Below are 24336 nucleotides of genomic sequence, written 5' to 3' on the forward strand. Positions count from 1 at the left end.
GTATAACTCGGTTTTAGTGTTAGCAAATACCACAATTCCTTTTTTGATTTAGTCCTTCAGAATCTGCTCTTTTCAATGATATTTACATTTACAGCGGATTCCCTCTAGATATTGTAGAAAAAACACCACCACAAACATGAGTTTACTTCTTGTTGAATCAGGTTGTACGGTGCCATTTCATGCTTTTTCGTTATCTACTGAAGATAGCATTTGCGTTCTATATAATAAAATAATACAGCAAACAATTATTCATACAACACGTGCTATGAATGTCATTTGGTATAATATATCAAAAGATCAAATGATATTATTTTGATCTTTGTTTGTTTTTCACTCTCTACTGCGGCGCGACGGGTCTATAAAATACAGACAATTTGAGAACAGTGTAAAAAGCCCAATTTTGGTGTTCAAAAAGATCGACGATCGAAAAGTTTTTAAAGGTGACTTTTCTAATAGTTGAAAATTTGAAAAACCCGACGTTTGGCTTTGACAAAGATCGGTGGGGCCCATAAAGTTTTAAAATATGAAAAATTGTAAAATGTTTAAAAAGCCTATAAAATACAAAAAGTAATTCATGAGCCTACATTTAGCACTCATTATTTTTATCGGTGCGCCCAGCATGAACGCATGTTAGGAACGTCTTTTGATGTATTATAGGCCTATATAGTTGATGTTCACTTTTTCGTTATCCACTCAAGATAGCTTTAATAGGGCCTAATTTATACAGAAAATAATCCATACATTTAGCAGAGCGCGTGTTCGGAAGGTCTTTTGGTATATTGGGATGTTTCCTGTTTATTTGTTTTTTTGCTATCTACTGAAGATAACATTTCCGGCGTTTCGGGTCTATAGAAGTTAATTCATACATTTTGCATTAATGGCCAACTTTATTATAGCCCGTTACGACCTGCATTATCCTCTGTGAACGGCCAGCTATGGTGATAGGAAAGTGTTTTGGCATGTATACGTTGTGGTTTTATGCTTTTTCACTATCTAAGGAAGATGACATTTGATTGACAGTGACATCAGACGCGATAAATTCTTTTTATCTCTGTCTTAAATAATACTGTTCAATAATAGCTTTTGTTTGACTCAGTGGAATTAAAAATGAGGTAAATGACCTCAAGGTCAGGCCATCTGAGGAAAAAAATGCAAGAACCAGTAGTCTATTCACCAGAGGGGGTTCTCATACACCCAGTGCTTTTTTTCGTACTTACATTTTTGTAATCCTGAAGGTGTCTAGTAAATGAATTTTGATGTTCCCAAAATCAAATATTGTCCCATGGGTCCGTATGCACAAAAGAGTTAGACCAGGTCTAAAGTTAGACCTGGTCTAAATGGAATTTTATCCCGGAGAAAGGACATTTTCCTTTACATTTTCTTCAGTTATTTTGTATTTTTTTTTTACTTTGCATTTAAATCTTTAGATTTTGCTAGCTACTCTAGGAAGGAAATAAGAGTAAAGGATCATTCCTGATGGAAATAAATTCCACTTAGACCAGGTCTAACTTTAGACCCGGTCTAACTCTTTTGTGCATACGGACCATGGGGTTCATTTGGCGGCCATCTTGGATTCTGACAAAACTCAATTAAATTGACATAACTTTTGAACTAGACATCATAGGAAGACAAATGACCCCATTTTTCGGGATAATGTGGACATGAGCAATCAATTAAAAGGGTTATTTTCATGATTTAAACATGTTGGATACATTAAAATGCAAAATATTACTAAAAATAATATCTTCATGGCATGCTCACCTGTAATAGGAGCTCTTTTTGGTACATTGAGAAGGATATTTTTATGTTATTGATTTATTTACTATTTTCTCTTCTAGGTGCATCATTTACCTTAGTTTTAGCTAGAACTGGTGTTGGTGAACTAAAAATCGTAGCATAGTTATAGTGAAGTGGTGGATAATCATGCCAAAACGCTAGGGTGATAAAGGTACTGAGTCAGACTCACTGCAGAAACGTCCTCCTGTAAATTGTATTTTACATGTGAGTGGTATTGAACATCTAGATTTTACGCCGCTCAGTAAAGTAAGGGGCTCCGCCACTGACAAGCTGGCTCAGCTACTTGACATTCGCGACAAAAGATTCATTGAACCTCATGATTTACCCTATCGCATGGATGATGTCTGTAATCACATTCCGGAGAGTCTTGCTGGTGTAGATTTAGAAACAATCGGATATCATCGAGGCTGCTACCAAAACTTTACTAAAAAATCAAGATCGTTTAAAGTGTAGTGCAGCAACTAACGAAGCTTCAACATCACAATCTTCTCGTAACCGTAAATCACAATTAGCAACTGTCATGCGTCTGTTCCCTCCAGAATGTATCTTTTGTGAAAGACTGGAAATGAAAGTGTCTGGAAAGACTGAGAGATGCATTAAATTCCCAGTATTCAAGGACAAAGACGGAGCATTTAAGGAGCCTACTTGGAAACAGATTGAGCCTCGGGCACTAGAACTAGGTCTACGTCTACATCGTCTACATAGCATGGTGCAAGGTACATAGCATGTTTGCAAGAGAGGCGAATTTCCACTTTTCCTGTTGCAATTCATTCAACACGAAGTACACAACTTACCTGCATGATGCACAGGGGTTGATGTACATAGATCGCTCGATCACTTGTTCAAAAAAGTTCAAAAAAGATAACTAAGTCGAAGCCAAAATTTGCATGTACTATATGAACGATAATTGTACAAGGATTACTTGGCGACTTCAAAATTTGAAGAAAAAAATAGCCTTCGGCTTAAAAATCCGGTAAAACTTGAAAATTTATGAAAATTCAGCTCGAAATCCAAGATGGCGGTCGTAAAGTGAAAATTGTCAGAAGAAGAAAACTAAATCGAAGCCAAGCCATTAACATGTCTCACATGATAGGTAATTGCATACAGATTAATTGGGGACTTTAAAAAATGAAGAAAAAAATTGGTCTTTGGTTTCAAAATGCACAAAATGGCAAAAATCCAAAATGGCGGATATACGAATAAATGATCAGGGCCAACACCTGTGGATGAAGCCAAATCGACAATTGAAACAGAGCAGGATCGTAAAGCTGCTGCACATCTGCAGGCATTCACTGCTGTCTTTGATTTCATTCAAGACCGAGTTGTTGGGCAGAAGGAGGTTATGTGTTACTTACTTTGCTGAGTCTTCTGTACAATCATACAAGAGTTCGAAAGAAATGGCTTCCCCAATCCAGAGTACAGAAGTGAGAAGCTGAAGGTCCGACTTGAGAACCATGATATTCATGACTCGATCGCCTTTGCCAAGTTTCATCCAGGTGACAAAGGCTATATCACTTACAAGCTGATCTACGGCGCCAGCATCTCTGTCGCAGACGCGGTGACTTATGCATATAAGCTGGGGTTCAAAGATAAATATAAGGATGTGGCCCTGTTTCTTCTACCAAACTACCAAAGCACATACCTCTCTGCACTAGCATCCGGCACCTCTACAGAAGCAAACAATTCACCACTATCTTCAGTAAGCTGGTTCACTGTGAGACATGCAACTTCGCCTTAGAACTAGAGACAAGGCTCTTGATAAGATTTCCACATCCCTTACTCCGCAGATCATTACCAGCGAGGGAAACGACATGTTTCATCTCGTATGGGACAATCTAAACAAAACAATGACGAATATCCATGGCTCAAATGTTGTGAACAGCACTGGTGGGATAATGATACAAGATGTGAAACCCGGGTTTGATACCACTAACCAGGATCGGACTCTCCCTCTCTACGCGCGGAGCAAGGTGCGCTTCCTAAAGGTAGATACACCCGAGACCATGGCTCCTGATCCTGTTCACATCTGTGGAAGCAGTTGGGAGAAACAACCTGTCCCAGGGTTTGGTGGCTTCAGCTCAAATACCGTTGTGAAACCCCAAAGAAAGTCAACTATCGACTATTTCACTCCTATACATCACCCCTTCCCTGAATACTCGACTATCAAGGAGCTTCTAAAGCGGTCAGAGGTTTGGGAAATTCCCAGATGAGTACAAGAAGCATGTGGTCACCCCAGGGCCATTCCACACCGGGATGAGCTACATCGGCATGGTGACTGGTCACAAATGCAGGGGCTCAGGCTACTCTGAAATCCTTATTGAGGCTGATCTCATTACCAGTGGCTGCCTACGTAGTGTATTGACAGTGAAGCCATATGCAAAAGCACTGTTCTGCCTTTAAACAGTCGGTGAAGCCGGTGAAGCGGTTGTTAATTGAGCGATTCATTGAGGAGGAGAACGTTGAGGTCGCCAACCCCTAGACCTTGCTCAATCTCACTGTACGCCTTGTGAACCCTCGACCTCGCTTTGCAGGACACCTCCACCTTTGCCATGCTTGTGAAGTATGTCACATATGAAGACAAGGACATACTCCTGATCCTGGTGGCATCCTCTGACCGCTTTAGAAGCTCCTTGATAGTCGAGTATTCGGTGAAGGGGTGATGGATAGGGGTGAAATAGTCGATAGTTGACTTTCTTTGGGGTTTCACACCATTAGCTGAGAGGAAGCCATCAAACCCTGGGACAGGCTGCTTCTCCCCACTGCTTCCCGCGTAAATGACCAGACACGATATTCTTTGAGATGCATGTTGAGTACATTTCGCTGTTTAACATGGGCAGAGTGAACACGGCTCCCTCAGGAAATTTGGGCCCGACTCGACTACAGATATGAACAGAAGCCATGGTCTAATGTGTTACGAAATAGTTGTTGTTACGTAATAGACATTGTGAATGTTATAGTAGTTACTAATTAAAAATTGGTCAAAAAATATTTCCGTCTGCAAAACACAGACCCCCCCAATCATATTGGTCTAGCGACGCCCCTGGTTTTGGCCATTGAAAGTGGTATAGGAAGGATCTCCTGGCATGTTTTATGTTTTCAAATATTTCAACAGACATAAAATACACTTCAAAATTGTTAAAAAACTTAATTTTTTTATTTTTCTGATTTTTTTTAAATCAAAGAGTATCATGCACTACTCAGGAACCTATGGCATGCCGCTATTCCTGCTTTAAAACAACAAGTCATTGAAAATACTTCATACACCACCCCCCATCAGGGCTGTCAACTCTCACGCATTGGCCGTGAGTCTCACGCATTGGGTCACTTTCTCACGGTCTCACGCCAAGGTAGTATAATCTCACGCCTAGGAAGTAAATCTCACGCAAAAAGCTGGATAATGAGTAAAATCGCACACATCGTCATGAATAATTTGTTACTCCTATTCCCCCCCTTTTCACATTATCGAGCACCGTGGCCAAAAAAATCGTGGTACAAAATGAACATTGGAGGCGGCTAAGCCCGGTACGCCTCTGTCTCACGCCAAGCAATTTCAAAAGTTGACAGCCCTGCCCCCCATGGTGATGGTCCTGAATTAAGTAATTATGGAATGCAAAAATATTCGCAGAAATAACTCACCTAAATTGTATCTTTGTTTACAAGTGTCGGTCTTCTCTCTGTCATGTCTTTTCTATGATTTGGACCAGTTCACCAGAGTATATGTTTTCAAAATCTGAAATAATAAATCCATACGTAGTATGTCAATGTCACTCAATGCTGGGTGTCAATTTGTTTGTGTTTTATTATTTCAGTGTTGTGAATATACTAGTACCAGCTAGTATATTCGGCTGAAATTAAAGATAACAAATACATTTAGTACACCCATCGAATGTGTGTCATCAGCCCTCAGATCGGTGACTGTAGGAACCCATGGATTCGATCCATGTATACATTTTGTAGGCCTCAAATCCGGGGGGGGGGGAGAGGGCACTAAACTTAAGAAGTGTCGAGTATGTGCCTATCGGCATCATGAAGTAGGGGCCTATCAGGTACAAAACATAGATATTTGTTTGTGATATTTCAAGCGTTTTAAAATTTCAAAATAATCCCATTCAATTACACGGTTGACGATGAAAATTTAGTGAATTTAGAGAATGCAATGCGACCACCACCGGATTTCAAAAAAGGGGTCATCGAGTAGAAAATTTGGAAAAATGGAGCAAAATTCTTGTTCTTGTTCCAAATTTCCAATTCAAATTTGTTTCACATTCTACTAGGCTATGAGAGTAGTAGAGACCATTGCATTCAAAATCTACATGTAGTCGGATTCGCTGAAGCAGTGAAGCATTATGCCGTGAAAAGCAATGTAAGTTCAGAAGTAAACACAGCCGATTACGACAGGCAATATGCAGATTTAGGGTTTCTCTACCGGAAGTCAATTTGTGCCGAAATTACTTCCCACAATGCAAAAAATATGCATATTGCATAACAAAGAATATTGATTAACCTCCGAACTGTATCTATTGTTATGCAAAACGCTTATTGCATTGTGGGAAGGAATTTCGGCACAAATTGACTTCCGGTATCTAGAGAAACCCTAAATCCGCATATTGCATCAAAAACGTTGCTAATATGACACTTTACTCAGCAAAATTTTAGACTGTCCAAAACAGGCAAATCTTGCTCAAAAGATACAGTTGACTAATCGAAATGACTTTCATCCACTTCAATATTAACAGAATAAATAAATTTCTGGTGCAAAAATTGCACTGTTGTCCGACTGAAAAACGATACCAACGCACTTTGGCAAGTAGCATCGAATACGTAACTATCGTGTGCAAATTTGAAGTAACTGGAGAACTCTAGCTTCGAATTTGCACAGGATAGTTACGCATTCGATGCTAGAGTGCTTTGCTATCGTTTTTCGGTCGGACAACAATCTGAGTTTTTCACCGGAGGTTATTGATTCTGTTTAATGTCGAAATTTGAATGAAAGTTATTTTGATGAGTCGGCTGTGTTTACTTCTGAACTTCCATTGCTTTACACGGTGTCATGCTTCAGCGAATCCGACTAGATTTTGAATACAATGGTCTCTAGCCTAGAATGTGAAGCTACATGTATCGGTGAGCAAATTCTTGGCTAGACTTCTCGAGCAAATTCGAAGTTGCAACACGGCCCCAGAGACACTAGCCCAAGGTACTCGCACCTCCATCACTACGATTTCCACTGTCCTTCTCCGTACAAAGGTCTGAGCCTATCTGGTCCAGGGTACACAGTATCAAATTTTATTAACAAAATATCACTTCTTCCTCACATGAAAATAAGACTTTTAAACAAAACATATTTGGTGCATGTGTGAAAATTTAAGGTAAGACTGTAAAATGACCAAATTTCAATTTGTGACTGTGACCGTAGCGATCGTCACCATAACAACATTAATATCTCATAGTCTACAGATAACACGGTGGCCATGGTGGCGAATAAATTTCATTTTTTTGCTGTGAAATGCAGATTTAATGAAGAAAAGAGATGCGCAGGAAGTCTTCATAGTGTTACATTGTATTTTTAAGGATTATAACCCGGATTATAATCACAAAACTGAACATGCGAGTACTTTTGTGAATACAGGACGAACCTTTGAAATTACGACATGAGTTCACGGTTCAACTGCCTCAGTGCCCCGTTTTTTCCAATACTATGGAAGTCATGGCCCTATACATGTATGGCGAGTAAGGAACCAATAGGGCCATGATGTGTCGGCTACAGGGACATCAGCTCAAGGGCTGATCTGGGCTTTCCTGTGTATAAATAAAAATGAAATGAATAATTCTAAAAGTAAATTGTCATATGAAATATGTACAAACTTCAAGTACATGTCGACTGGACTGCATAAAATAAAATATGGTTCCTCTTTTGCTCTTTTGTTTGATAAAAACTCAATGTTGTGTGGTGTTGTGTCTGCATTTATGAGCGACTGGGTTAAGTAACAACACGACGAAAAGACAAATAATTTTAAGCTTACCTTCCTTCATCATCATGTACTGTTTTTAATTACATGCATGCATGACGGCATCATGATGATCTACATGTATGACTGTCGCTGTCAAGTGTCATAGCTGTGACGGTGTATAATGTACACAGTCGGTGTAGGTAATATAAATCTCAGCCGCCGCAAAGGCAAAGCAAATTTATGCTCCATTCGTTGGCCAAGGCATTTTCAATACGAAAACAGCTGATTAAAAATCGAAAAACATGTAAACACAACAATGGCCTAGTCTCCGCGACCGGCTTGATTCTGCTCACTACAAATACACGTACGTTTTTGCGACATGAAACAGAGACTAGATTGGGCGCATACAATCTGAGACAATCCGCCCAACATGCCCAATGAATCGAACACACGATTTCGCCAAATTTGGCGGCGCTATATAAAAAATCGCGTTCGGACAGGGGTGGGGTATATCTACGCTCGTAGAGAGGGAGAGTCCGATCCTGGTTAGTAGTGGTATCAAACCCGGGTTTCACATCTTGTATCATTATCCCACCAGTGCTGTTCACCACGTTTGACCCATGGATATTCGTCATTGTTTTGTTCAGATTGTCCCATTTGAGATGAAACACGTCGTTTCCCTCGCCGGTAATGATCTGCGGAGTAAGGGATGTGGAAACCTCATCAAGAGCCTTGACCAGCACTGTCTCAAGTTCCAAGGCGAAGTTATATTTCTCAGTCTCACAGTTATATCCAGCTTACAGAGGATAGTGGCGAGTTGTTTGCTTCTGTAGAGGTGCCGGACGCTAGTGCAGAGCAGTATGTGCTTTGGTAGTTTCCAGTCACCGCATCTGCGACAGATATGCTGGCGCTGTAGACCAGGTTGTAGGTGATATAGCCTTTGTCACCTGGATGAAACTTGGCAAAGGCGATCGAGTCATGGATAATGTGGTTCTCAAGTAGGACCTTCAGCTCCTCATTTCTGTACTCTGGATTGGGGAAGCCATTTCTTTCCAACTCTTGTATGTACAGAAGACGTAGCGATATAAGTAAAACAACCTCCTTCTGCCCAACAACTCGGTCTTGAATGAAATCGAGGACAGCAGTGAATACATACATACATACATACATACATATTAAGCATTTATAAAGCGCTGCTACATAAAGAGCGTAGCGCTACAAACAATATTGAAGGTGGCAAAAGGCCAAAATATATACACAAGCAAAATATATACAGAGCAAAAATATAATTAATTATACAAATGTGTCTTAAGAGACTTCTTAAAAACAGAAAGTGATGCAGATTCACGGATATTAACAGGTAAACAATTCCACATTCTGGGAGCATTATAGTAGAAGGCCCCGCGCTCAGCAGACTTCAGCAGTTTAGATGTATTGTGCTCTGTCAGTCGTGTGGTGTCAGATGCTGAGCGCAGTCCAGCTCTACCAGGTTGATTGAGAGTGATACAAGAGGAGATGTAATTGGGAGCCATATGATTCAGGCATTTGTAGACCAATAAAAGTACTTTAAACACAATTCTTTTTTCCACAGGCAACCAATGCAGTTCTTCCAAACATGGAGTTGCATGATCTTGTTTACGGACTTGACATATCATCTTCGCAGCCCAGTTCTGGATGCGTTGAATACGCTGAATGTCAGTTTTGTTTGACCCTATGAGCAGTCCATTGCCATAGTCGATTTTAGACAAGATGAGGGCACGGATGACAAGATGGCAAGTATCACGATCAAGATACCTACGAATCCTAGAAAGGTTTCGAAGATGATATGTCAAGCTACAGCAAAGGTTTGTAATATGAGCAGACAATGACATGGAAGAATCAAATATAATACCTAAATTGCGGATGTTATCAGATGGATTGGACATATCACCAACACACAATGACACAGGACCCACAAAATGTTTCAGGTGGGATGGAGTGGCTACAAAGAACTCTGTCTTGCTGTCATTGAGCTTAAGCATATTTCTCCTCATCCATTTTCTGAGAGCATCAACACAGCAAGTCAGGTTATTCAGAGCAACCACAATGGAAGAAGGATCCTTGGGGTTAAAATTTGTGTACAATTGTATGTCATCTGCATACATGTGAAAATTCAAATCGAAAGATCTAACTATACGACCAAGTGGTAGAACATACAAAGTAAAGCCAAGTGGTCCTAAAATAGACCCTTGTGGTAAACCAAACTCTAAAGACATAGGGTCTGAAAGCACACCATTGAATAACACACTGCTTGATCTATTTGAAAGGTATGACCTGACCCACTGAAGAACAGTACCCTTTATACCAAGATCAAATTCAAGCCTGTTAATGAGGATTTCATGGCTGACAGTGTCGAAGGCACTGCTTAAATCTAGCAACACCAGCAAGACTCCTTGGCGTTGAGCAAGATTTTTCATGCTGTCATCTTTAACTCTCATGAGTGCAGTCTCAGTGCTATGTGCCTTCCTGTATGCTGATTGAAATTCTTCACCCAGATGATAGTTATCCATATAGTTGGTTATAGTGGTACAAGCTTGTTTTTCGATCAGTTTGGATACAAAGGAGAGGTTTGAAACCGGTCTATAGTTCTTGAAATCATTTTGGTCAAGAGATGGTTTTTGATGAGTGGGGTAACAATAGAATGTTTTAAACTACTTGGAAAAATACCTGTCGATAGAGAACCATTGATGATTTGAGTTATGATAGGTACAGATGTGCAGCAGCTTTACGATCCTGCTCTGTTTCAATTTGACACTTTGACTTCATCACGCAGGTAAGTTGTGTACTTAGTGTTGAATGCATTGCGACAGAAATAGTGGAAATTCGCCTCTCTTGCAAACAGGTCCTCACCTTGCACCATGCTATGTAGACGATGTAGTCCTAGTTCTAGTGCCCGAGGCTCATCTGTTTCCAAGTAGGCTCCTTTTAAGCATTTAAAAATGCTCCGTCTTTGTCCTTGAATACTGGGAATTTGATGCATCTCCCAGTCTTTCCAGACACTTTCATTTCCAGTCTTTCACAAAAGATACATTCTGGAGGGAACAGACGCATGGCAGTTGATAATTGTGATTTACGGTTACGAGAGGATTGTAATGTTGAAGCTTCATTAGTTTCTGCACTACACTTCAAACGATATTGATTTTTAGTAAAGTTTTGGTAGCAGCCTCGATGATATCCGATTGTTTCTAAATCTACACCAGCAAGACTCTCCGGAATGTGATTACAGACATCATCCATGCGATAGGGTGAATCATGAGGTTCAATGTGTCTTTTGTCGCGAACGTCATGTAGCTGAGCCAGCTTGTCAGTGGCGGAGCCCCTTACTTTACTGAGCGGCGTAAAATCTAGATGCTCAATACCACTCACATGTAAAATACAATTTACAAGAGGACGTTTCTGCAGTGAGTCTGACTCAGTACCTAATATCACCCTTGCGTTTTGACGTGATTATCCACCACTTCACTATAACTATGCTACAATTTTTAGTTCACCAACACCAGTTCTAGCTAATAATAAGGTAAGTCATGCACCTAGAAGAGAAAATAGTAAATAAATCAATAACATTAAAATATCCTTCTCAATGTACCAAAAAGAGCTCCTATTACAGGCGAGCATGCCATGAAGATATAATTTTTAGTAATATTGTGCATTTTAATGTATCCAACATGTTTAAATCATAAAAATAACCCTTTTAATTGATTGCTCATGTCCACATTATCCCGAAAAATGGGGTCATTTGTCTTCCTAGTTATGTCAATTTAATTTAATTTAATTTTAATTAATTGACACCTTCAGGATTACAAAAATGTAAGTTAGAAAAAAAAAAGCACTGGGTGTACGGGAACCCCCTCTGGTGACTACACTACAGCCCCTTTCCATCGAAAATACAACTTAGATAGCCAATGTGAACATGGGGTCATCAGCAGAAATATTTTCCTACAGAGTGTCCCAAAAAAAAAGAGGCCCCTCATTGCGCCCTCTTTTCTCCTATTTCTTAAACGTTGATCAAATGTATTTTGGTATGTAAAGAAACCTTAAATCGTTAGCTTTAATAAACCAAAACAATTATTTCAATCGGCTCACAATTATTGAAGAAATGCCCTCTTTAGAAATGTACCCGTTTTTACTCTGTCCACGGATGAGATTTGGCTACATCAAAAATTTAAACGAAACACACGGTTAATGATATGGATAGATAATAACATTAGGCTTGGGAAAACATTCACTATAAGCGAGGATCGCTAGCTAGCTTCAAACATCTTCGCAACCCCGTATTACTGCTGCATTCACAAGTATCCGGCGCACAAGGATGGTACGCAACGCAATTGATGCAATGAGGACTAGGGCTGAAACCTGTATGTGTCAAGGAGGCAACCGGGTAGAGGGCAGAGCAGCACAGTAAACTCACTTCAAAAGAACCAAAGACAAACTTAACAGCCCTTTTCAGGGCTACCTTTTATTCCAAAAAGAGAAATGATTTATGTTGTCAATAAAAAGAAACCAAGAAACAATAAAGTAAGAAAGTAAGAAACATAATAAAACTAGAGTCAACAGACGCTGATACAAGCCGCAATTTGACCCTATAACTTGACCCCTGGGTTACGGATGGGGTCAACTGCTCTTACATTGTGCTTAGGAGGTCATAAGAAATATTCCTGGTGAATTTCAGCTTAATCGGAACTTATACATGGATTTTGATTTTTTTTTATTTTTGATTGACCTTTTGACCCCCTTAATGACCTTTGACCTCAATGAAAAAAAAACCTTGTGTACACCGACAAAATGCATTGTTCCAATTTTAATTAAAAAAATCTAACATGCTTAGTTCTCGAGATAAAAATTCTTAAAGTTATTCAGCTAAAAACAGGAAGTGACCCCTTAATGACCTTTGACCCCCAAAATAAAAATACCATGCATACATCAGGGAACACTAATTCATGTATGTTGGTTATATTATTCTGTTTACATTTTGTTTACATTTTGACCGGAAGTAACCCCTTAATGACCTTTGACCCCAAACCTGTAGGCATCCTAAAGACCCTGGCTAGTAGCAATGCATGTGTGCTAATGGCGACTCTCTGCTATATATTTTGTAAAGACAGTGATTTTTTGAATATTTTTAGCTTTCAGACCGGAAATGACCCCTTAATGACCTTTGACCTCAATTCTTTTTAGGAAGTTTTAAGCACTGCCACATGTTGATTCATATGCATGAGTCACATGATCATTGCATGAAATTTGTGGAAGGAGTAGCATTTTTTTGTGAAATCACATTTTTGACCATTATAGCTAGGTCAAAGGTCACAGCGAGGTCAAAGTCAAATGGAAGGTTTGGCCTAGCCCAGTGGTCATTTGGGTCAACTTTGGTTGAAATCTGTCAATCCTTTGCGAAGCTAGATGCAGTTGATTGGTTGCCAGAAGAAAGAAAGAAACTAGAGTCAACAGACTCTGAGTACAAGCCGCCGCAGTTGACCTTTGACCCCTAAACTTTGACCTTTGGGGTCATAAATATTATTATCTTTTTAACATGTTTAGAATGTCGTAAGAATAATTCCTGTTGAATTTGAGCTCGATTGGACCAATTTCGAAATTTGACCTTTGACCCCTATAACTTGACCCTTGGGTCACGGATGGGGTCAACTGCTCTTACACTGTGCTTAGGATGTCATAAGAAAGATTCATGGAGAATTTCAGCTTAATTGGAACTTATACATGGATTTTGATTTTTTGAAAAATTTCGATTGACCTTTTGACCCCTGTAATGACCTTTGACATAAATAAAAAAAACCTTATGTACACCGACAAAATGCATTGTTCCAATTTTAATTAAAAAATTCTAACATGTTTAGTTCTTGAGATAAAAATTCTTAAAGTTATTCAGCTAAAAACAGGAAGTGACCCCTTAATGACCTTTGACCCCCAAAATAAAAATACCATGCATACATCAGGAAACACTGATTCATGTGTGATGGTTATATTATTCTGGTCTGTTTATCTTTTGAGATAAACATTTTTTGAACATTTTGATAATTTTGGTTTTTGACCGGAAGTAACCCCTTAATGACATTTGACCCCAAAACTGTAGACATCCTAAAGACCCTGGCTAATAGCAATGCATGTGTGTTAATGGCGACTCTCTGCTATGTAATTTGTACAGACAGTGATTTTTTGAATATTTTTTACAAATTTTTCAGATTTTGACCAGAAATGACCCCTTAATGACCTTTGACCTCAATTCTTTTTAGGAAGTTTTAAGCACTGCCACATGTTGATTCATATGCATGAGTCACATGATCATTGCATGTAATTTGTGGAAGGAGTAGCATTTTTTGTGAAATCAACATTTTTGGTCATAAGGTCAAGGTCAAAGGTCACAGTCAGGTCAAAGTCAAATGTAAGGTTTGGCCTAGTCCGGTGGTCATTTGGCTCAAGTATGGTTGAAATCTGTCAATGCCTGGCGGAGCTAGAGCATTTTGATTGGTTGCCAGAAGAAAGAAGAAAGAAAGAAAGAAAGAATTGGAAGAAGACAGAACAAGCCGACATTCGTCGTCGGCTTGTAACTAGAGTCAACAGACGCTGAATACAAGCCGCAATTTGACCCCTATAACTTGACCCCTGGGTTACGGATGGGGTCAACTGCTCTTACACTGTGCTTAGGATGTCATAAGAAATATTCCTGGTGAATTTCAGCTTAATCGGAACTTATACATGGATTTTGATTTTTGAAAATTTTTGATTGACCTTTTGACCCCTTTAATGACCTTTGACCTCAATGTAAAAAAAACCTTATGTACACCGACAAAATGCATTGTTCCAATTTTAATTAAAAAATTCTAACATGTTTAGTTCTTGAGATAAAAATTCTTGAATTTATTCAGCTAAAAACAGGAAGTGACCCCTTAATGACCTTTGACCCCCAAAATAAAAATACCATGCATACATCAGGGAACACTAATTCATGTATGTTGGTTATATTATTCTGGTCTGTTTACATTTTGAGATAAAATTTTTTGAACATTTTTGGTTTTTGACCGGAAGTAACCCCTTAATGACCTTTGACCCCAAACCTGTAGGCATCCTAAAGACCCTGGCTAGTAGCAATGCATGTGTGCTAATGGCGACTCTCTGCTATATATTTTGTAAAGACAGTGATTTTTTGAATATTTTAGCTTTCAGACCGGAAATGACCCCTTAATGACCTTTGACCTCAATTCTTTTTAGGAAGTTTTAAGCACTGCCACATGTTGATTCATATGCACGCGTCCCATGATCATTGCATGAAATTTGTGGAAGGAGTAGCATTTTTGTTGAAATCACACTTTTGACCATTATAGCTAGGTCAAAGGTCACAGCAAAGTCAAAGTCAAATGGAAGGTTTGGCCTAATCCAGTGGTCATTTGGCTCAAGTATGGTTGAAATCTGTCGAAGCATTAGAGAGCTAGGGCGAAACGTGGCAATTCACGCAAAATGTCACGAGGTTGCCAGAAGAAAGAAGAAGAATTGAGAAGAGACAGAACAAGCCGACATCCGTCGTCGGCTTGTAAGAAGAAACTAGAGTCAACAGACGCTGAATACAAGCCGCAATTTGACCCTATAACTTGACCCCTGGGTTACGGATGGGGTCAACTGCTCTTACACTGTGCTTAGGATGTCATAAGAAATATTCCTGGTGAATTTCAGCTTAATCGGAACTTATACATGGATTTTGATTTTTGAAAATTTTGATTGACCTTTTGACCCCTTTAATGACCTTTGACCTCAATGTAAAAAAAACCTTATGTACACCGACAAAATGCATTGTTCCAATTTTAATTTAAAAATTCTAACATGTTCAGTTCTTGAGGTAAAAATTCTTGAAGTTATTCAGCTAAAAACAGGAAGTGACCCCTTAATGACCTTTGACCCCAAAATAAAAATACCATGCAAACATCAGGGAACACTAATTCATGTATGTTGCTTATATTATTCTGGTCTGTTTACATTTTGAGATAAAATTTTTTTGAACATTTTTGGTTTTTGACCGGAAGTAACCCCTTAATGACCTTTGACCCCAAACCTGTAGGCATCCTACAGACCCTGGCTAGTAGCAATGCATGTGTGCTAATGGCGACTCTCTGCTATATATTTTGTAAAGACAGTGATTTTTTGAATATTTTTAGCTTTCAGACCGGAAATGACCCCTTAATGACCTTTGACCTCAATTCTTTTAGGAAGTTTTAAGCACTGCCACATGTTGATTCATATGCATGAGTCACATGATCATTGCATGAAATTTGTGGAAGGAGTAGCATTTTTTTGAAATCACATTTTTGACCATTATAGCTAGGTCAAAGGTCACAGCGAGGGCAAAGTCAAATGGAAGGTTTAGCCTAGCCCAGTGGTCATTTGGGTCAACTTTGGTTGAAATCTGTCAATCCTTTGCGAAGCTAGATGCAGTTGATTGGTTGCCAGAAGAAAGAAAGAACTAGATCTGGTTACAGATCTGGACCTAGCCGGAGCCGGAAATGCCAGTCTTAAAGTTTATGGACATCTCACACCATTAGTGGTGCATCACTGTAGCATGTAGGGGCTTTATCCGTCTTCCATAGGCTGAAATACAGCTACTTTCCGTAATTTTAAACATTTTTTTTTTTTTTTTTTCGTTTTGACCTCCTTAATGACCTTTGACCCCAATATAAAAAAAACCTTATATACACCGCGAAAATGCATTGTCACAGTTTAAATTTAAAAAATCTACTATGCTTAGTTATGGAGATAAAAATTCTTAAAGTTATTTAGCTTAAAACCGGAAATGACGTCTAAATGACCTTTGACCAAAAAAATAAAAATACCGTGCATACATCGGGTAACACTTATGCACATATGAAGTTTATGTCACTCTGGTCTGATTACGTTTTGAGATAAAAAAAAATGAACATATTTGATGATTTTTGGTTTTTTTTCGGAAGCGACCCCTTAATGACCTTTGACCCCGAAACTGTAGACACCCCAAACACCCTGGATCGTAGCAATGCATGTGTGCTAATGACAACACTCTGCTATGTAATTTGTAAAAACAGTGATTTTTTGAATATTTTTAGCTTTCAGACCGGAAATGACCCCTTAATGACCTTTGACCAAAATTCTGTGAATAATTTATAGGCACTAGATATAGCCAATGCATATGTGCAAGTGACGTCATTGTAGGATGTAACATGTAGGAGAAGAAGCATTTTGAAGATATTTGGTTTTATACCGGAAATGACCCCTTAATGACCCTTGACCCCAAATTTGTTAATATCCTATAGACACTGGATATAGTCGATGCATATGTGCAAGTGACGTCATTGTAGGATGTAACATGTAGGAGAAGAAGCATTTTGAAATTTGTTGCCAGAAGAAAGAAGCAGAAAGAAAGATCCGATAGCATCACAAGACCTAGCCGGTGTCCCGGCTAGGTAACTAGAGTCAACAGACGCTGAATACAAGCCGCAATTTGACCCTATAACTTGACCCCTGGGTTACGGATGGGGTCAACTGCTCTTACACTGTGCTTAGGATGTCATAAGAAATATTCCTGGTGAATTTCAGCTTAATCGGAACTTATACATGGATTTTGATTTTTTGAAAATTTTTGATTGACCTTTTGACCCTTTTAATGACCTTTGACCTCAAGGTAAAAAAAACCTTATGTACACCGACAAAATGCTTTGTTCCAATTTTAATTAAAAAATTCTAACATGTTCAGTTCTTGAGATAAAAATTCTTGAAGTTATTCAGCTAAAAACAGGAAGTGACCCCTTAATGACCTTTGACCCCAAAATAAAAAATACCATGCATACATCAGGGAACACTAATTCATGTATGTTGGTTATATTATTCTGGTCTGTTTACATTTTGAGATAAAATTTTTTGAACATTTTTGGTTTTTGACCGGAAGTAACCCCTTAATGACCTTTGACCCCAAACCTGTAGGCATCCTAAAGACCCTGGCTAGTAGCAATGTATGTGTGCTAATGGCGACTCTCTGCTATATATTTTGTAAAGACAGTGATTTTTTGAATATTTTTAGCTTTCAGACCGGAAATGACCCCCTTAATGACCTTTGACCTCAATTCTTTTTAGGAAGTTTTAAGCACTGCCACATGTTGATTCATATGCATGAGTCACATTATCATTGCATGAAATTTGTGGAAGGAGTAGCATTTTTTGTGAAATCACATTTTTGACCGTTATAGCTAGGTCAAAGGTCACAGCAAGGTCAAAGTCAAATGGAAGGTTTGGCCTAGTCCAGTGGTCATTTGGCTCAAGTATAGTTGAAATCTGTCGAAGCATAAGAGAGTTAGGGCGAAACGTGGCAAGTCACGCAAAATGTCACGAGGTTGCCAGAAGAAAGAAAGAACTAGAGTCAACAGACGCTGAATACAAGCCGCAATTTGACCCCTATAACTTGACCCCTGGGTTACGGATGGGGTCAACTGCTCTTGCACTGTGCTTAGGATGTCATAAGAAATATTCCTGGTGAATTTCAGCTTAATCGGAACTTATACATGGATTTTGATTTTTTGAAAATTTTTGATTGAACTTTTGACCCCTTTAATGACCTTTGACCTCAATGTAAAAAAAACCTTATGTACACCGACAAAATGCATTGTTCCAATTTTAATTAAAAAATTCTAACATGTTCAGTTCTTGAGATAAAATTCTTGAAGTTATTCAGCTAAAAACAGGAAGTGACCCCTTAATGACCTTTGACCCCAAAATAAAATACCATGCATACATCAGGTAACACTGATTCATGTATGTTGGTTATATTATTCTGGTCTGTTTACATTTTGAGATAAAAATTTTTGAACATTTTTGGTTTTTGACCGGAAGTAACCCCTTAATGACCTTTGACCCCAAACCTGTAGGCATCCTAAAGACCCTGGCTAGTAGCAATGCATGTGTGCTAATGGCGACTCTCTGCTATATATTTTGTAAAGACAGTGATTTTTGAATATTTTTAGCTTTCAGACCGGAAATGACCCCTTAATGACCTTTGACCTCAATTCTTTTTAGGAAGTTTTAAGCACTGCCACATGTTGATTCATATGCATGAGTCACATGATCATTGCATGAAATTTGTGGAAGGAGTAGCATTTTTTTTGAAATCACATTTTTGACCATTATAGCTAGGTCAAAGGTCACAGCGAGGTCAAAGTCAAATGGAAGGTTTGGCCTAGCCCAGTGGTCATTTGGGTCAACTTTGGTTGAAATCTGTCAATCCTTTGCGAAGCTAGATGCAGTTGATTGGTTGCCAGAAGAAAGAAAGAAGAAGAAAGAAGAAGAAAGAAGAAAGAATTGAGAAGAGACAGAACAAGCCGACATCCGTCGTCGGCTTGTAACTAGATCTGGTTACAGATCGGGACCTAGCCGGGGCCGGAAAGGCCAGTCTTAACTTAAAGTTTGACCTTTGACCGGCTATTATGGACATCTCACACCAATGGTGCATCACTGTAGCATGTAGGGGCTTTATCTGTGTTCCATATAGGCTGAGATACAGCTACTTTTCCGTAATTTAAAAACAAAAATGCAAATTTGACGTTTTGACCTCCTTAATGACCTTTGACCCTCGTCTCTCACCGGAAGTGCCCCCCTAATGACCTTTGACCCCAAATAAAAAATACCACATATATATTGGGTAACCACAATTCATGTGTGAACATACCGTTACTATCCTATGTTTTTCTTAGCAAATAAAAATTTTTGAAGTTTTTTCGTTTTATACCGGAAGTGACCCCTTAATGACCTTTGACCCCAAATCTGTGAGGACCCCATAGACACTGGGTAATAACAATGCATGTGTGCAAGTGGTGTCACTGTCCTACGTAATTTGTGGGAGAAGAAGCATTTTAAAGGTATTTCGTTTTATACCGGAAGTGGCCCCTTAATGACCTTTGACCCTAAATAAAAAAAATACCACATATACACAGGGTAACTACAATTTATATGTGAACATAACGTTACTGTCCTATGTTTTTCTTAGCAAATAAAAAAATTTGAAGTTTTTTCGTTTTATACCGGAAGTGACCCCTTAATGACCTTTGACCCCAAATCTGTGAGGACCCCATGTACACCGACAAAATGCATTGTTCCAATTTTAATTAAAAAATTCTAACATGTTCAGTTCTTGAGATAAAAATTCTTGAAGTTATTCAGCTAAAAACAGGAAGTGACCCCTTAATGACCTTTGACCCCCAAAATAAAAATACCATGCATACATCAGGGAACACTAATTCATGTATGTTGGTTATATTATTCTGGTCTGTTTACATTTTGAGATAAAATTTTTGAACATTTTTGGTTTTTGACCGGAAGTAACCCCTTAATGACCTTTGACCCCAAACCTGTAGGCATCCTAAAGACCCTGGCTAGTAGCAATGCATGTGTGCTAATGGCGACTCTCTGCTATATATTTTGTAAAGACAGTGATTTTTTGAATATTTTTAGCTTTCAGACCGGAAATGATCCCCTTAATGACCTTTGACCTCAATTCTTTTTAGGAAGTTTTAAGCACTGCCACATGTTGATTCATATGCATGAGTCACATTATCATTGCATGAAATTTGTGGAAGGAGTAGCATTTTTTGTGAAATCACATTTTTGACCGTTATAGCTAGGTCAAAGGTCACAGCAAGGTCAAAGTCAAATGGAAGGTTTGGCCTAGTCCAGTGGTCATTTGGCTCAAGTATAGTTGAAATCTGTCGAAGCATAAGAGAGTTAGGGCGAAACGTGGCAAGTCACGCAAAATGTCACGAGGTTGCCAGAAGAAAGAAAGAACTAGATCTGGTTACAGATCTGGACCTAGCCGGGGCCGGAAATGCCAGTCTTAACTTAAAGTTTGACCTTTTACCGGCTATTATGGACATCTCAAACCATTAATGGTGCATCACTGTAGCATATAGGGGCTTTATCCGTCTTCCAAAGGGCTGAGATACAGCTACTTTTCCGTAATTTTAATTTTTTGTGCAAATTTGACGTTTTGACCTCCTTAATGACCTTTGACCCCAATATAAAAAAACCTCATACACACCGCAAAAATGCATTGTCACAATTTAAATTTAAAAAATCTACTTTGCTTAGTTATGGAGATAAAAATTCTTGAAGTTATTTAGCTTAAAACCGGAAATGACGTCTAAGTGACCTTTGACCAAAAAAATAAAAATACCGTGCATACATCGGGTAACACTTATGCATATATGAAGTTTATGTCACTCTGATCTGGTTACGTTTTGAGATATAAAAAATGAACATATTTGATGATTTTAGTTTTTGACCGGAAGCGACCCCTTAATGACCTTTGACCCCAAAACTGTAGACACTCCAAAGACCCTGGTTGGTAGCAATGCATGTGTGCTAATGACAACACTCTGCTATGTAATTTGTAAAAACAGTGATTTTTGAATATTTTAGCTTTCAGACCAGAAATGACCCCTTAATGACCTTTGACCCCTTATATGTGAACACCCTATAGACACTAGATATAGCCGATGCATATGTGCAAGTGACATTATCGTACTATGTAATTTGTGGAAGAAGAAGCATTTTGAAGATATTTGGTTTTATACCGGAAATGACCCCTTAATGACCTTTGACCCCAAATTTGTGAACACCCTATAGACACTGGATATAGCCGATGCATATGTGCAAGTGACGTCATTGTAGGATGTAACATGTAAGAGAAGAAGCATTTTGAAATTTGTTGCCAGAAGAAGAAAGAAGAAGAAAGATCCGATAGCATCACAAGACCTAGCCGGTGTCCCGGCTAGGTAACTAGATCTGGTTACAGATCTGGACCTAGCCGGGGCTGGAAATGCCAGTCTTAACTTAAAGTTTGACCTTTGACCGGCTATTATGGACATCTCACACCATTAATGGTGCATCACTGTAGCATGTAGGGGCTTTATCCGTCTTTCATACAGCTACTTTTCCGTAGTTTTAAACATTTATTTTGCAAATTTGACGTTTTGACCTCCTTAATGACCTTTGACCCCAATATAAAAAAACCCTCATATACACCGAGAAAATGCATTGTTACAGTTTAAATTTAAAAATCTATTATGCTTAGTTATGGAGATAAAAATTCTTGAAGTTATTTAGCTTAAAACCGGAAATGACGTCTAAATGACCTTTGACCAAAAAAATAAAAATACCGTGCATACATCGGGTAACACTAATGCATATATGAAATTTATGTCACTCTGGTCTGGTTACGTTTTGAGATATAAAAAAATGAACATATTTGATGATTTTTGGTTTTTGACCGGAAGCGACCCTTAATGACCTTTTGACCCCGAAACTGTAGACACCCCAAAGACCCTGGTTGGTAGCAATGCATGTGTGCTAATGACAACACTCTGCTATGTAATTTGTAAAGACAGTGATTTTTGAATATTTTTAGCTTTCAGACCGGAAATGACCCCTTAATGACCTTTGACCCAAATTCTGTGAATAATTTATAGGCACTGGATATAGCCGATGCATATGTGCAAGTGACGTCATTGTAGGATGTAACATGTAGGAGAAGAAGCATTTTGAAGATATTTGGTTTTATACCGGAAATGACCCCTTAATGACCTTTGACCCCAAATTTGTGAATATCCTATAGACACTGGATATAGCCGATGCATATGTGCAAGTGACGTTATTGTAGGATGTAACATGTAGGAGAAGAAGCATTTTGAAATTTGTTGCCAGAAGAAAGAAGCAGAAGAAAGAAAGAAGAAAGATCCGATAGCATCACAAGACCTAGCCGGTGTCCCGGCTAGGTAACTAGATCTGGTTACAGATCTGGACCTAGCCGGAGCCGGAAATGCCAGTCTTAAAGTTTATGGACATCTCATACCATTAATGGTGCATCACTGTAGCATGTAGGGGCTTTATCCATCTTCCATAGGCTGAGATACAGCTACTTTTCCGTAGTTTTAAACATTTGTTTGCAAATTTGACGTTTTGACCTCCTTAATGACCTTTGACCCCAATACCAAAAAAACCTAATATACACCACGAAAATGCATTGTTACAGTTTAAATTAAAAAAAATCTACTATGCTTAGTTATGGAGATAAAAATTCTTGAACTTATTTAGCTTAAAACCGGAAATGATGTCTAAATGACCTTTGACCAAAAAAATCAAAATACCGTGCACACATCAGGTAACACTAATGCATATATGAAGTTAATGCAACTCTGGTCTGGTTACGTTTTGAGATAAAAAAAAATTAACATATTTGATGATTTTTGGTTTTTGACCGGAAGCGACCCTTAATGACCTTTGACCCCAAAACTGTAGACACCCCAAAGACCCTGGTTGGTAGCAATGCATGTGTGCTAATGACAACACTCTGCTATGTAATTTGTAAAAACAGTGATTTTTTGAATATTATTAGCTTTCAGACCGGAAATGACCCCTTAATGACCTTTGACCCAAATTCTGTGAATAATTTATAGGCACTGGATATAGCCAATGCATATGTGCAAGTGACGTCATTGTAGGATGTAACATGTAGGAGAAGAAGCATTTTGAAGATATTTGGTTTTATACCGGAAATGACCCCTTAATGACCTTTGACCCCAAATTTGTGAACATCCTATAGACACTGGATATAGCCGATGCATATGTGCAAATGACGTCATTGTAGGATGTAACATGTAGGAGAAGAAGCATTTTGAATTTGTTGCCAGAAGAAGAAAGAAAGATCCGATAGCATCACAAGACCTAGCCGGTGTCCCGGCTAGGTAACTAGATCTGGTTACAGATCTGGACCTAGCCGGGGCCGGAAGTGCCAGTCTTAACTTAAAGTTTGACCTTTGACCGGCTATTACGGACATCTCACACCATTAATGGTGCTTCACTGTAGCATGTAGGGGCTTTATCCGTCTTCCATAGGCTGAGATACAGCTACTGTTCCGTAATTTTAAACATTTTTTTGCAAATTTGACGTTTTGACCTCCTTAATGACCTTTGACCCCAATATAAAAAAAACCTCATATACACCGCGAAAATGCATTGTTACAGTTTAAATTAAAAAAATCTACTATGCTTAGTTATGGAGATAAAAATTCTTGAAATTATTTAGCTTAAAACCGGAAATGACGTCTAAATGACCTTTGACAAAAAAAATAAAAATACCGTGCATACATTGGGTAACACTAATGCATATATGAAGTTTATGTCACTCTGGTCTGTTTACATTTTGAGATAAAAATGTTTTGAACATTTTTGATAATTTTGGTTTTTGACCAGAAGTAACCCCTTAATGACCTTCGACCCCAGAACTGTAGGCATCCTAAAGACCCTGGCTAGTAGCGATGCATGTGTGCTAATGGCGACTCTCTGCTATATAATTTGTAAAGACAGTGATTTTTTGATTATTTTTTACAAATTTTCAGACTTTTACCGGAAATGACCCCTTAATGACATTTGACCTCAATTTTTTTAAATAAGTTTTAAGCACTGCCACATGTTGATTCATATGCATGAGTCACATGATCATTGCATGTAATTTGCGGAAAGAGAAGCATTTTTTGTG

The sequence above is a fragment of the Amphiura filiformis genome, chromosome 3 (assembly GCF_039555335.1).
Source record: "Amphiura filiformis chromosome 3, Afil_fr2py, whole genome shotgun sequence".
NCBI lineage: Eukaryota > Metazoa > Echinodermata > Ophiuroidea > Amphilepidida > Amphiuridae > Amphiura > Amphiura filiformis.